Raw genomic sequence first — 9800 nt, 5'->3', positions numbered from 1 at the left:
CATGGCTTAAAAATACCCCACAAAATCTACACTCCCTGCTTTTCTTTTTTGCTGTCGCAGATCTGTATTAAGGATTTTGGTGAGGAATTAAATATGCAAATTGTCTCTTTAGAGAGGAAGAGGACTAGAACTCCAGCACAACCTATTGGAAGCAGCGATCTAGAGTTCTAGTCCTCTTTCTCTCTGAAGAGACCATTTGCACATTTCATTACCCAGGGGAGCATTCATGGCTTGTAAGTCTCCTCACATTGGTGACATGCCTGCCGGGTTAGGCATGTCACGCTCAACAAGGAAAATTGTTACCTCCTTTACATCACAAATTGTAAAATCTATAACAATAAGTTAAAAAAAAATAGCAATTTTTTTTTTTTTAGGAAATATTGCAGCAGATTTTTCCAACAATCAAAAGACGCCAAGTGTGAAGTAAGGCATTACTTGGTCTGGGGTAACTTCCAGGCCTCCGCAGATCAATATGTGGGGCTATCCCTTGCAGTCTCAGCTCTGCAGGACACTGGTAAGGGGAGATGCTTTTTCCTTGGTCCTGTATCTCTCCCTGGCTCTGGAATGTGCAGTTTAGTCTTCAGATTTCCTGTTGGACTGTATAGATTTCCTGAAATCCGTGCTTTGCACCCTAGGGCTTTCCAGGCCGGCTCTCCCTCTCGCTCCCTCTCTCCTTCCTCTCTCACATGGTAGATTTTCCTTCCTGTTCTCCTCCAGCTGAAGTGTGAGCGGACAGTTAATGGATGCGCTCCATAGGTGCCTGTGCTAGGAATTCTCAGGATCTGCACCTCTATATAGGTCATATCTGGATTATTCGTCCTCAGATTCCTCCTTGGGGCTTTTTTTCCTGCACTCTTGTATCATGGAATAATGGGTTTTACTCCGGCGCACAAACTTGGAATGGAAAATCGACCTGAACATATCCTGGTGAGTTCTGCTCCGGCTAGGCGTGGTTTTCCTATTGTGTTAACTTTACCAAAAGTGAAAGGATATATTCAGATGTAGCAGAGCTGAATTTGTCAAGGAATTGTGCCTTTTGTGCGTTGGGGGAACTTTTTCTGCAGTCCTGTGCAAACCACAAATGTCCTACAACCTTGTAATATCCCCTAGGACTGCAACATACTCAGCTCTGCTGCATCTGACTAACACAGCTGCTTTTCATCATTTTAAAATGCATGTGATGGTTATGCTTTTATCATATACTGTAATCTACTGTGATAATCCCAAAAGGTAATATTGCAATGGTTCCCTGACCAGTGATACCTCCCTGGGTTAATCTGCAGTCCTATGTAGAACTTATATAATGTGCAAAAGTCAAGGAAAGTCATTATTCCTGCAACTCAACTCTGCTGCATCTGACAAACACAGCTCTGTAGTATCCAGCTCAATAGAGCTACAGTGTTTGTTAGGACTGTCCCGATCAGAGTTACCGTGACGAGGTGGGATGGCTTTTGTGCTATTTTTTTTATTATCAAAAAACAGTATTACTAAAAACTCTGTGTTATTTAAATGCACTTTTGCTTTTTTACTTAGTTACATCAGGGTTTTCGTTTACTTTTTTTCTCTTGTAGGTTTTACTGTTAGTTATCTATCTCTCTATCTATCATCTATCTATCTATCTATTATCTATCTATTACCTATCTATCATCTATCTATTATCTATATATCTATCTATCTATCATCTATATATCTATCTATCTATTATCTATCTATTATCTATCCATCTATTATCTATCTATTATCTATCTATCTATCTATCTCTCTATCTATCATCTATCTATCTATCTATCTATTATCTATCTATTATCTATCTATCTATTATCTATCTATCTATTATCTATCTATCTATCTATCATCTATCTATCTATCTATCTATTATCTATCTATTATCTATCTATCTATTATCTATCTATCTATTACCTATCTATCATCTATCTATCTATCTATTATCTATCTATCTATTATCTATCTATCTTATCTATCTATCATCTATCTATCTATCTATCTATCTATCTATCTATCTATCATCTATCTATTATCTATCTATCTATCTATCTATCTATCTATCTATCTATCTATCTATCTATCTATCATCTATCTATCTATTATCTATCTATCTATTATCTATCTATCTATTACCTATCTATCTATCTATCTATCATCTATCTATCTATCTATCATCTATCTATTATCTATCTATTATCTATCTATCTATCTACAGTTAGGGCCAGAAATATTTGGACAGTGACACAAGTTTTGTTATTTTAGCTGTTTACAAAAACATGTTCAGAAATACAATTATATATGTAATATGGGCTGAAAGTGCACACTCCCAGCTGCAATATGATAGTTTCCACATCCAAATCGGAGAAAGGGTTTAGGAATCATAGCTCTGTAATGCATAGCGTCCTCTTTTTCAAGGGACCAAAAGTAATTGGACAATGGACTCTAAGGGCTGCAATTAACTCTGAAGGCGTCTCCCTCGTTAACCTGTAATCAATGAAGTAGTTAAAAGGTCAGGGGTGGATTCCAGGTGTGTGGTTTTGCATTTGGAAGCTGTTGCTCTGAGCAGACAACATGCGGTCAAAGGAACTCTCAATTGAGGTGAAGCAGAACATCCTGAGGCTGAAAAAAAAGAAAAAATCCATCAGAGAGATAGCAGACATGCTTGGAGTAGCAAAATCAACAGTTGGGTACATTCTGAGAAAAAAGGAATTGACTGGTGAGCTTGGGAACTCAAAAAGGCCTGGGCGTCCACGGATGACAACAGTGGTGGATGATCGCCGCATACTTAATTTGGTGAAGAAGAACCCGTTCACAACATCAACTGAAGTCCAGAACACTCTCAGTGAAGTAGGTGTATCTGTCTCTAAGTCAACAGTAAAGAGAAGACTCCATGACAGTAAATACAAAGGGTTCACATCTAGAGGCAAACCATTCATCAATACCAAAAATAGACAGAAAAACACCTCAAGAAGCCAGCTCAGTTCTGGAAAAGTATTCTATGGACAGATGAGACAAAGATCAACCTGTACCAGAATGATGGGAAGAAAAAAGTTTGGAGAAGAAAGGGAACGGCACATGATCCAAGGCACACCACATCCTCTGTAAAACATGGTGGAGGCAACGTGATGGCATGGGCATGCATGGCTTTCAATGGCACTGGGTCACTTGTGTTTATTGATGACATAAGAGCAGACAAGAGTAGCCGGATGAATTCTGAAGTGTACCGGGATATACTTTCAGCCCAGATTCAGCCAAATGCTGCAAAGTTGATTGGACGGCGCTTCATAGTACAGATGGACAATGACCCCAAGCATACATCCAAAGCTACCCAGGAGTTCATGAGTGCCAAAAAGTGGAACATTCTGCAATGGCCAAGTCAATCTCCAGATCTAAACCCAATTGAGCATGCATTTCACTTGCTCAAATCCAGACTTAAGACGGAAAGACCCACAAACAAGCAAGACCTGAAGGCTGCGGCTGTAAAGGCCTGGCAAAGCATTAAGAAGGAGGAAACCCAGCGTTTGGTGATGTCCATGGGTTCCAGACTTAAGGCAGTGATTGCCTCCAAAGGATTTGCAACAAAATATTGAAAATAAAAATATTTTGTTTGGGTTATGTTTATTTGTCCAATTACTTTTGACCTCCTAAAATGAGGAGTGTTTGTAAAGAAATGTGTACAATTCCTACATTTTCTATCAGATATTTTTGTTCAACCCTTCAAATTAAACGTTACAATCTGCACTTGAATTCTGTTGTAGAGGTTTCATTTCAAATCCAATGTGGTGGCATGCAGAGCCCAACTCACGAAAATTGTGTCACTGTCCAAATATTTCTGGCCCTAACTGTATCTATCTATCTATCTATCTATCTATCTATCTATCTATCTATCTATCTATCTATCTATCTATCTATCTATCATCTATTTATTATCTATCATCTATCTATTATCTATCTCTCTATCATCTATCTATTATCTATCTATTATCTATCATTTATCTATTATCTACCTATAGATCTATTATTTATCTATCATACGGCGATATCATGTTATAGAAAAGCTCCATATACTATGCTGCCATACAGTGATTTCTCTAGGGTGCAAATGCGAATGATACCATCATGCCATGCCCAAATAGTAATGCCATTAAATGTCTAAGGCCATGTTCACACAGTGCGTTTTTTACTGCGGTTCCGCAGCTGTTTTCCATGCAGGGTACATAACAATGTAACCCTATGGAAAACAGTCACTGCTGTGCACATGATCCGGAATTTCGTTTAAAAAGCCGCGCAGAATAGCTGCGGCAAAAAAGAAGGAGCATGTCACTTCTTTTTCCTGAACCGCAGCGGTTCTGCACCCATAGACCTCCATTGTGAGGTCAAAACCGCAGTAAAACCCGCAGATCAAAAATATATCTGCGGGTTTTACTGCGATTTGATGTGCAGAACCGCTGCAGCAGGAAGTGCGGGGGAGCGGGCGGAAGTGCGTGGGCGGAGTGTGGCTGCCCCCCCGTGCTCCGATCCCGCCCCCCGTGCTCCGATGCCCCCCCCGTGCTCCGATGCCCCCCCCAGTGCTCCGATGCCCCCCCGTGCCCTAATCTCCCCCCCTTATACTTACCCGGCGTCCCGGTGTCCGTCCGGCCGTCTTCTCCCTGGGCGCCGCCATCTTGCAAAATGGCGGGCGCATTCGCAGTGCGCCCGCCGAATCTGCCGGCCGGCAGATTCGCTCCAAAGTGCATTTTGATCACTGAGATATAACCTATCTCAGTGATCAAAATAAAAAAATAGTAAATGACACCCCCCCCACTTTGTCACCCCCATTGGTAGGGACAATAAAAAAATTAAGAATTTATTTTTTTTTTTTCACTAAGGTTAGAATAGGGGTAGGGATAGGGTTAGGGTTAGGGTTAGGGGTAGGGTTAGGGTTAGGGTTAGAAAACTGCATAAAAAAAAAAGGATCAAAAAACGCATCAAAAAACGCATCAAAAAAGGACAAAAAAGGACCAAAAAAAGGACCTGCGTTTTCTGCCAAGAGCTGCAGTTTTTTAAAAAAACAGTCCTGAAAAAAAAAGGATGGAAATCCTGAACGTGTGAACATACCCTTATAATACCAATGTTATTCAGTGCCCAATATTAAGTGGCATATATTGTCCCAAACAGTGACATACAGTATACTACTATACCACCGTCATATAGTTACAGTAACATGTAAAAGTTTGGGCACCCCGGGTCGACATTACTGTTATTGTGAACAGTTAAGCAAGTTGAAGATGAAATGATCTCTAAGGCCGGGTTCACACTGCGTTCTGGCAGTCCGTTAGACAGACTACGTCACACCGCGGCATAAACACGGTGTAACGTAGTCCGTTAAGGCCGCCATTAATTCCTATGTCGGACGCATCACTAGCGGGCGTGCGCTAGGGATGTGCCGTCATTGAGTGACGGACCCTGAGACGCGGGCTGCAGCATTTCCGGATCCGTCACTGCTAGCGCGATGGAGAATGTCGGCACTTGCGTCAGCAGCCCGTTCACATATGTGTTGAACGGGCTGCTGTTTTACGCAATGTGAACCCGGCCTAAAAGGCCTAAAGTTAAAAATGACACATTTCCTTTGTATTTTAGACGACAAAAAATAAATATATATATATATATATATATATATATATATATATATACATACATACTGTATACACAGTATATATATACGGTATATATATAGTGATTTTTTTTTTTTTCATTTAAAAATGGAAAAAGGGAAATGAGCTGATGCTAAAGTTTGAGCACCCTTGGAGATTTATGTGATCAGATAGCTTTGACTAAGGTTTCAGACCTTAATTAGCCTGTTATCATTATGGCACATTCACGATCATCGTTAGGAAAGGCCAGATGATGCAAATTTCCCAGCTTTATAATAACCCAGCCTCCTCCATCCTTGTGCCAAAAAACAGCAGCTATGGGTTCTTGTGAGCAGCTGCCTAGCACTCTGAAGATGAAAATGGTGGAGGCCACAAAGCAGGAAAAGGCTACAAGAAGATAGCAAAGTGTTTTCAAGTTGCCCTTTTATCAGTTCAAAATGTAATTAAGAAATGGCAGTTACCAGGAACAGTGGAGGTCAAGATAAGGTCTGGAAGACCAAGCAAAATTTCAGTGAGAGCTGCTCCTTGGAATTCTAGAGAGGCAAATCACGAGCCTCATTTGATTACAAATGGGAAAAATAAGATTTAGCAGACTCTGGAGTTGTGATACATTGTTCTACTGTTTAGAGACACCTGCACAAATATGGCCTTTATGGAAGTGTCATATAATAATAGAACAACACGGCACTTGTAGTAGTGTATAGAGTAGGTGCAAGTCGAATGTTTTCGTTTTCGGACCTTCATCAGAACAAATATAAGAGATATGGTGCAGGGAGAAACGTTAATCCTGTCTCCATAAATTCCAATATTGGTAGTGTAGCCTGGATGCAGTAAGAAGTCCTTTATGGAAGTGTCATCAGAAGAAAACCTCTCCTGCGTCCTTACCATAAAATTCAGCATCAGAAGTATGCAAAAGAACATATAAACAAGCCTGATGCATTTTGGAAACAAGTCCTGTGAACCGATGGGGGATAAAATAGAACTCTTTGGCCACAATGATCAATGGTCTGTGTAGAGAAAACGAGCTGAAGTTGTGAAGTTGTGAAGTTGAAAAGAGGATGGCTTCTACAAATGGATAATGATCCTAACCACACGTCAAAATCCACAATAAACGACCTCAAAAGAAACAAGCTGAAGGTTTTACAATGGCCCTCACAGTCCCCTGATCTGAACATCATTGAAAATCTGTGGTTAGACATCAAAATAGCAGAGGAAGCAAGACAACCCAGCAATCTCATAGAACTGGAAGAATTATCCAATGAATAATGGATGAAAATCCCTCAAATAAGAATTGAAAGACTCTTGTCTGACTACAAAAAGCATTTACAAGCTGTGATACTTTCAAAAGGAGACGCTACTAGGCACTAATGGTTAGGCAGGGTTCCCAAACTTTGCATCTGCCCATTTTTTTTTGTCTAAAATACAAAGGAAATGTCCTTACAAAGCCTAAAAGTGCCATTAAGTGGCCAAAAATAAGTGTCAGAGTTTTCCAAAAGTTTATAACTGAATAACACGACCAATATAATTCCCAAACAACAGTCCATGCAATGTCCAAAAAGTATTACGAAGATTCCCAAAGCAGTGCCCTACAGTGCATTATACCACCACCATAAAGTAGCCAAAAGTCACTGCTATACAGTGCATGTGTAAAGGATAGCATCATACAATACAGTGCCATTCAGTGCCTATTAAATGGGTTGTCTCGAGATGTATTTGTAAGTGCATTGCTCCCAAACCTCCCAGTATTCTGCTTGCCGGAGGTGTTGGTGATCAATTGACGATTCAGACCCTCAATATGGCTGAGCCACTGGTCTGAACTGTGCGTTCTCCAAAGCAATCAGAAGTGACTTTGCCTCTATAAAAAAAAAAATCCCAACACCTAATCGGCCCTCCTGAGACCTGAGCTAAAGGGGCATATGAAGTCCAAAATTATCTATTTGTGATTTTATGAAATGGTCTAATTCTAGCTGGATGCTGCCACCACTAGGGGGAGCTAGCCACATATAGATTTATACAGCTATTATTAAACCGCAAGCTCCCCCTTGTGGTACCTTACTGTATTACTGCACAAAACAACTCATTTTTTGGGTAGGCATGTTCCAAAAAAACAACAAAAGTCTGTATTCCTGGTAGATTTTGTTTCCTTAGATGGCCAGGGCTTTATAGGGTTGTCTACAATTTATTGTTAGATTTTTTTTTCTTAAATACATGTATTTCGGGCTTTATATAATTTTTTGCAATTTTGTTTAATTGAAAATGTTACCAAATTTTGCTTTCACAGGCTCGTTCTTTAAACTTTGATGTGATCTATAGTCATAAATCAGCTGTGAGGAGCTGATAAAGAATAGAGAAAAGGGAGTTACAAACTCCCTGCCAAACCATCATAGTTAGCTGACTGATGGATTCTCAGTTTACTCATTCTGCAGCCAATAATAGACAGTGCAACACAGAGGCTGTAGAAGGCAAATAGTGATGAGCGAGCGCGCCTCGATAAGGTGTTATCTGAGCATGCTCGTGTCCTAATCGAGTATTTCGGCGTGCTGGAAAAATATGTCTGAGTCCCAGCGGCTGCATGTCTCACGGCTGTTAGACAGCCTGTTTGTTAGACAATCCCTGCATGTGTTGCGGCTGTCGAACAGCCGATAGATGTGGAGCCGCGGGGACTCGGACATATTTTTTGAGCATGCAGAAAACACTCGGTTAGGACACAAGTATTTTAAAACTTCTGGAAGTAATGAGGGGCTTTAAAATGGTGAGGAATCAAAATCTGTACTGCTAGAACTGCCTGTGAACATTTCTTCTGGTGATTGTACCTGGTAAACTGTTGATGTTCTCACTATTGATCTCCCGACATCAGGAGGAGCCATTTATATATATATATATATATATATATATATATATATATATATATATATATATATATAGTGCAGTCAGATAGGGATCCCATGGAGCTGGAAACCATGGGGAGGCAATTATCCACTGGTGGAGCCTCCAGGTAAAAGTGCTGGAACTACTTGTGTACTAAAAGCCGGTAATGGTGGATCTAGGGACGAGTCCTGATTTACATCACACATCTATTACTAGAAAATGACCCCGGTACTTAGTGATCTCTACATGTACGAAATATCAGTTCTATACAGGGAGCGCTGAGTGCACATATTCCAGGATTACATGGTAATAGATGGGGTTCTTGTACATAGGGGAATTATTATAGTAGTTATATTCTTGTACATAGGGGCAGTATTATAGTAGTTATATTCTTGTATGTAGGGAGCAGTATTATAGTAGTTATATTCTTGCAGATAGGAGCAGTATTATAGTAGCTATATTCTTGTAAATAGGGACAGTATTATAGTAGTTATATTCTTGTAAATAGGGGCAGTATTATAGTAGTTATATTCTTGTACATAGAGGCAGTATTATAGTAGTTATATTCTTGTAAATAGGGACAGTATTATAGTAGTTATATTCTTGTACATAGGAGCAGTATTATAGTAGTTATATTCTTGTACATAGGAGCAGTATTATAGTAGTTATATTCTTGTACATAGAGGCAGTATTATAGTAGTTATATTCTTGTACATAGGGGCAGTATTATAGTAGTTGTATTCTTGTAGATAGGAGCAGTATTATAGTAGTTATATTCTTGTAAATAGGGGCAGTATTATAGTAGTTATATTCTGGTACATAGGAGCAGTATTATAGTAGTTGTATTCTTGTAGATAGGAGCAGTATTATAGTAGTTATATTCTTGTAAATAGGGGCAGTATTATAGTAGTTATATTCTTGTACATAAAGGCAGTATTATAGTAGTTGTATTCTTGTAGATAGGAGCAGTATTATAGTAGTTATATTCTTGTAAATAGGGGCAGTATTATAGTAGTTATATTCTTGTACATAGGAGCAGTATTATAGTAGTTATATTCTTGTACATAGGGGAATTATTATAGTAGTTATATTCTTGTACATAGGGGCAGTATTATAGTAGTTATATTCTTGTATGTAGGGAGCAGTATTAGAGTAGTTATATTCTTGCAGATAGGAGCAGTATTATAGTAGCTATATTCTTGTAAATAGGGGCAGTATTATAGTAGTTATATTCTTGTACATAGAGGCAGTATTATAGTAGTTATATTCTTGTAAATAGGGACAGTATTATAG

At 39.2% G+C, this 9800-nt stretch overlaps 1 protein-coding gene across 2 annotated transcripts in view; it reads left to right on the top strand.

The window, feature by feature from the left end:
- The first annotated feature begins 705 nt into the window (after positions 1-705).
- ASAP1 (ArfGAP with SH3 domain, ankyrin repeat and PH domain 1) overlaps positions 706-9800 on the top strand; it is a 346099-nt gene continuing 337004 nt past the window's right edge. Inside the window, exon 1 of one of the 2 annotated variants that reach the window (XM_069731924.1) lies at positions 706-927. The gene's annotated coding sequence lies outside the window, so the exon portion shown is untranslated. The remainder of the gene's footprint in view (positions 928-9800) is intronic. The other variant, XM_069731927.1, reaches the window with a different exon arrangement.

The sequence above is a fragment of the Ranitomeya imitator genome, chromosome 6 (genome assembly GCF_032444005.1).
Source record: "Ranitomeya imitator isolate aRanImi1 chromosome 6, aRanImi1.pri, whole genome shotgun sequence".
Lineage (NCBI taxonomy): Eukaryota > Metazoa > Chordata > Amphibia > Anura > Dendrobatidae > Ranitomeya > Ranitomeya imitator.
Note: the sequence above shows the minus strand (reverse complement) of the source record. Positions and strands in the feature narration are given on the sequence as shown.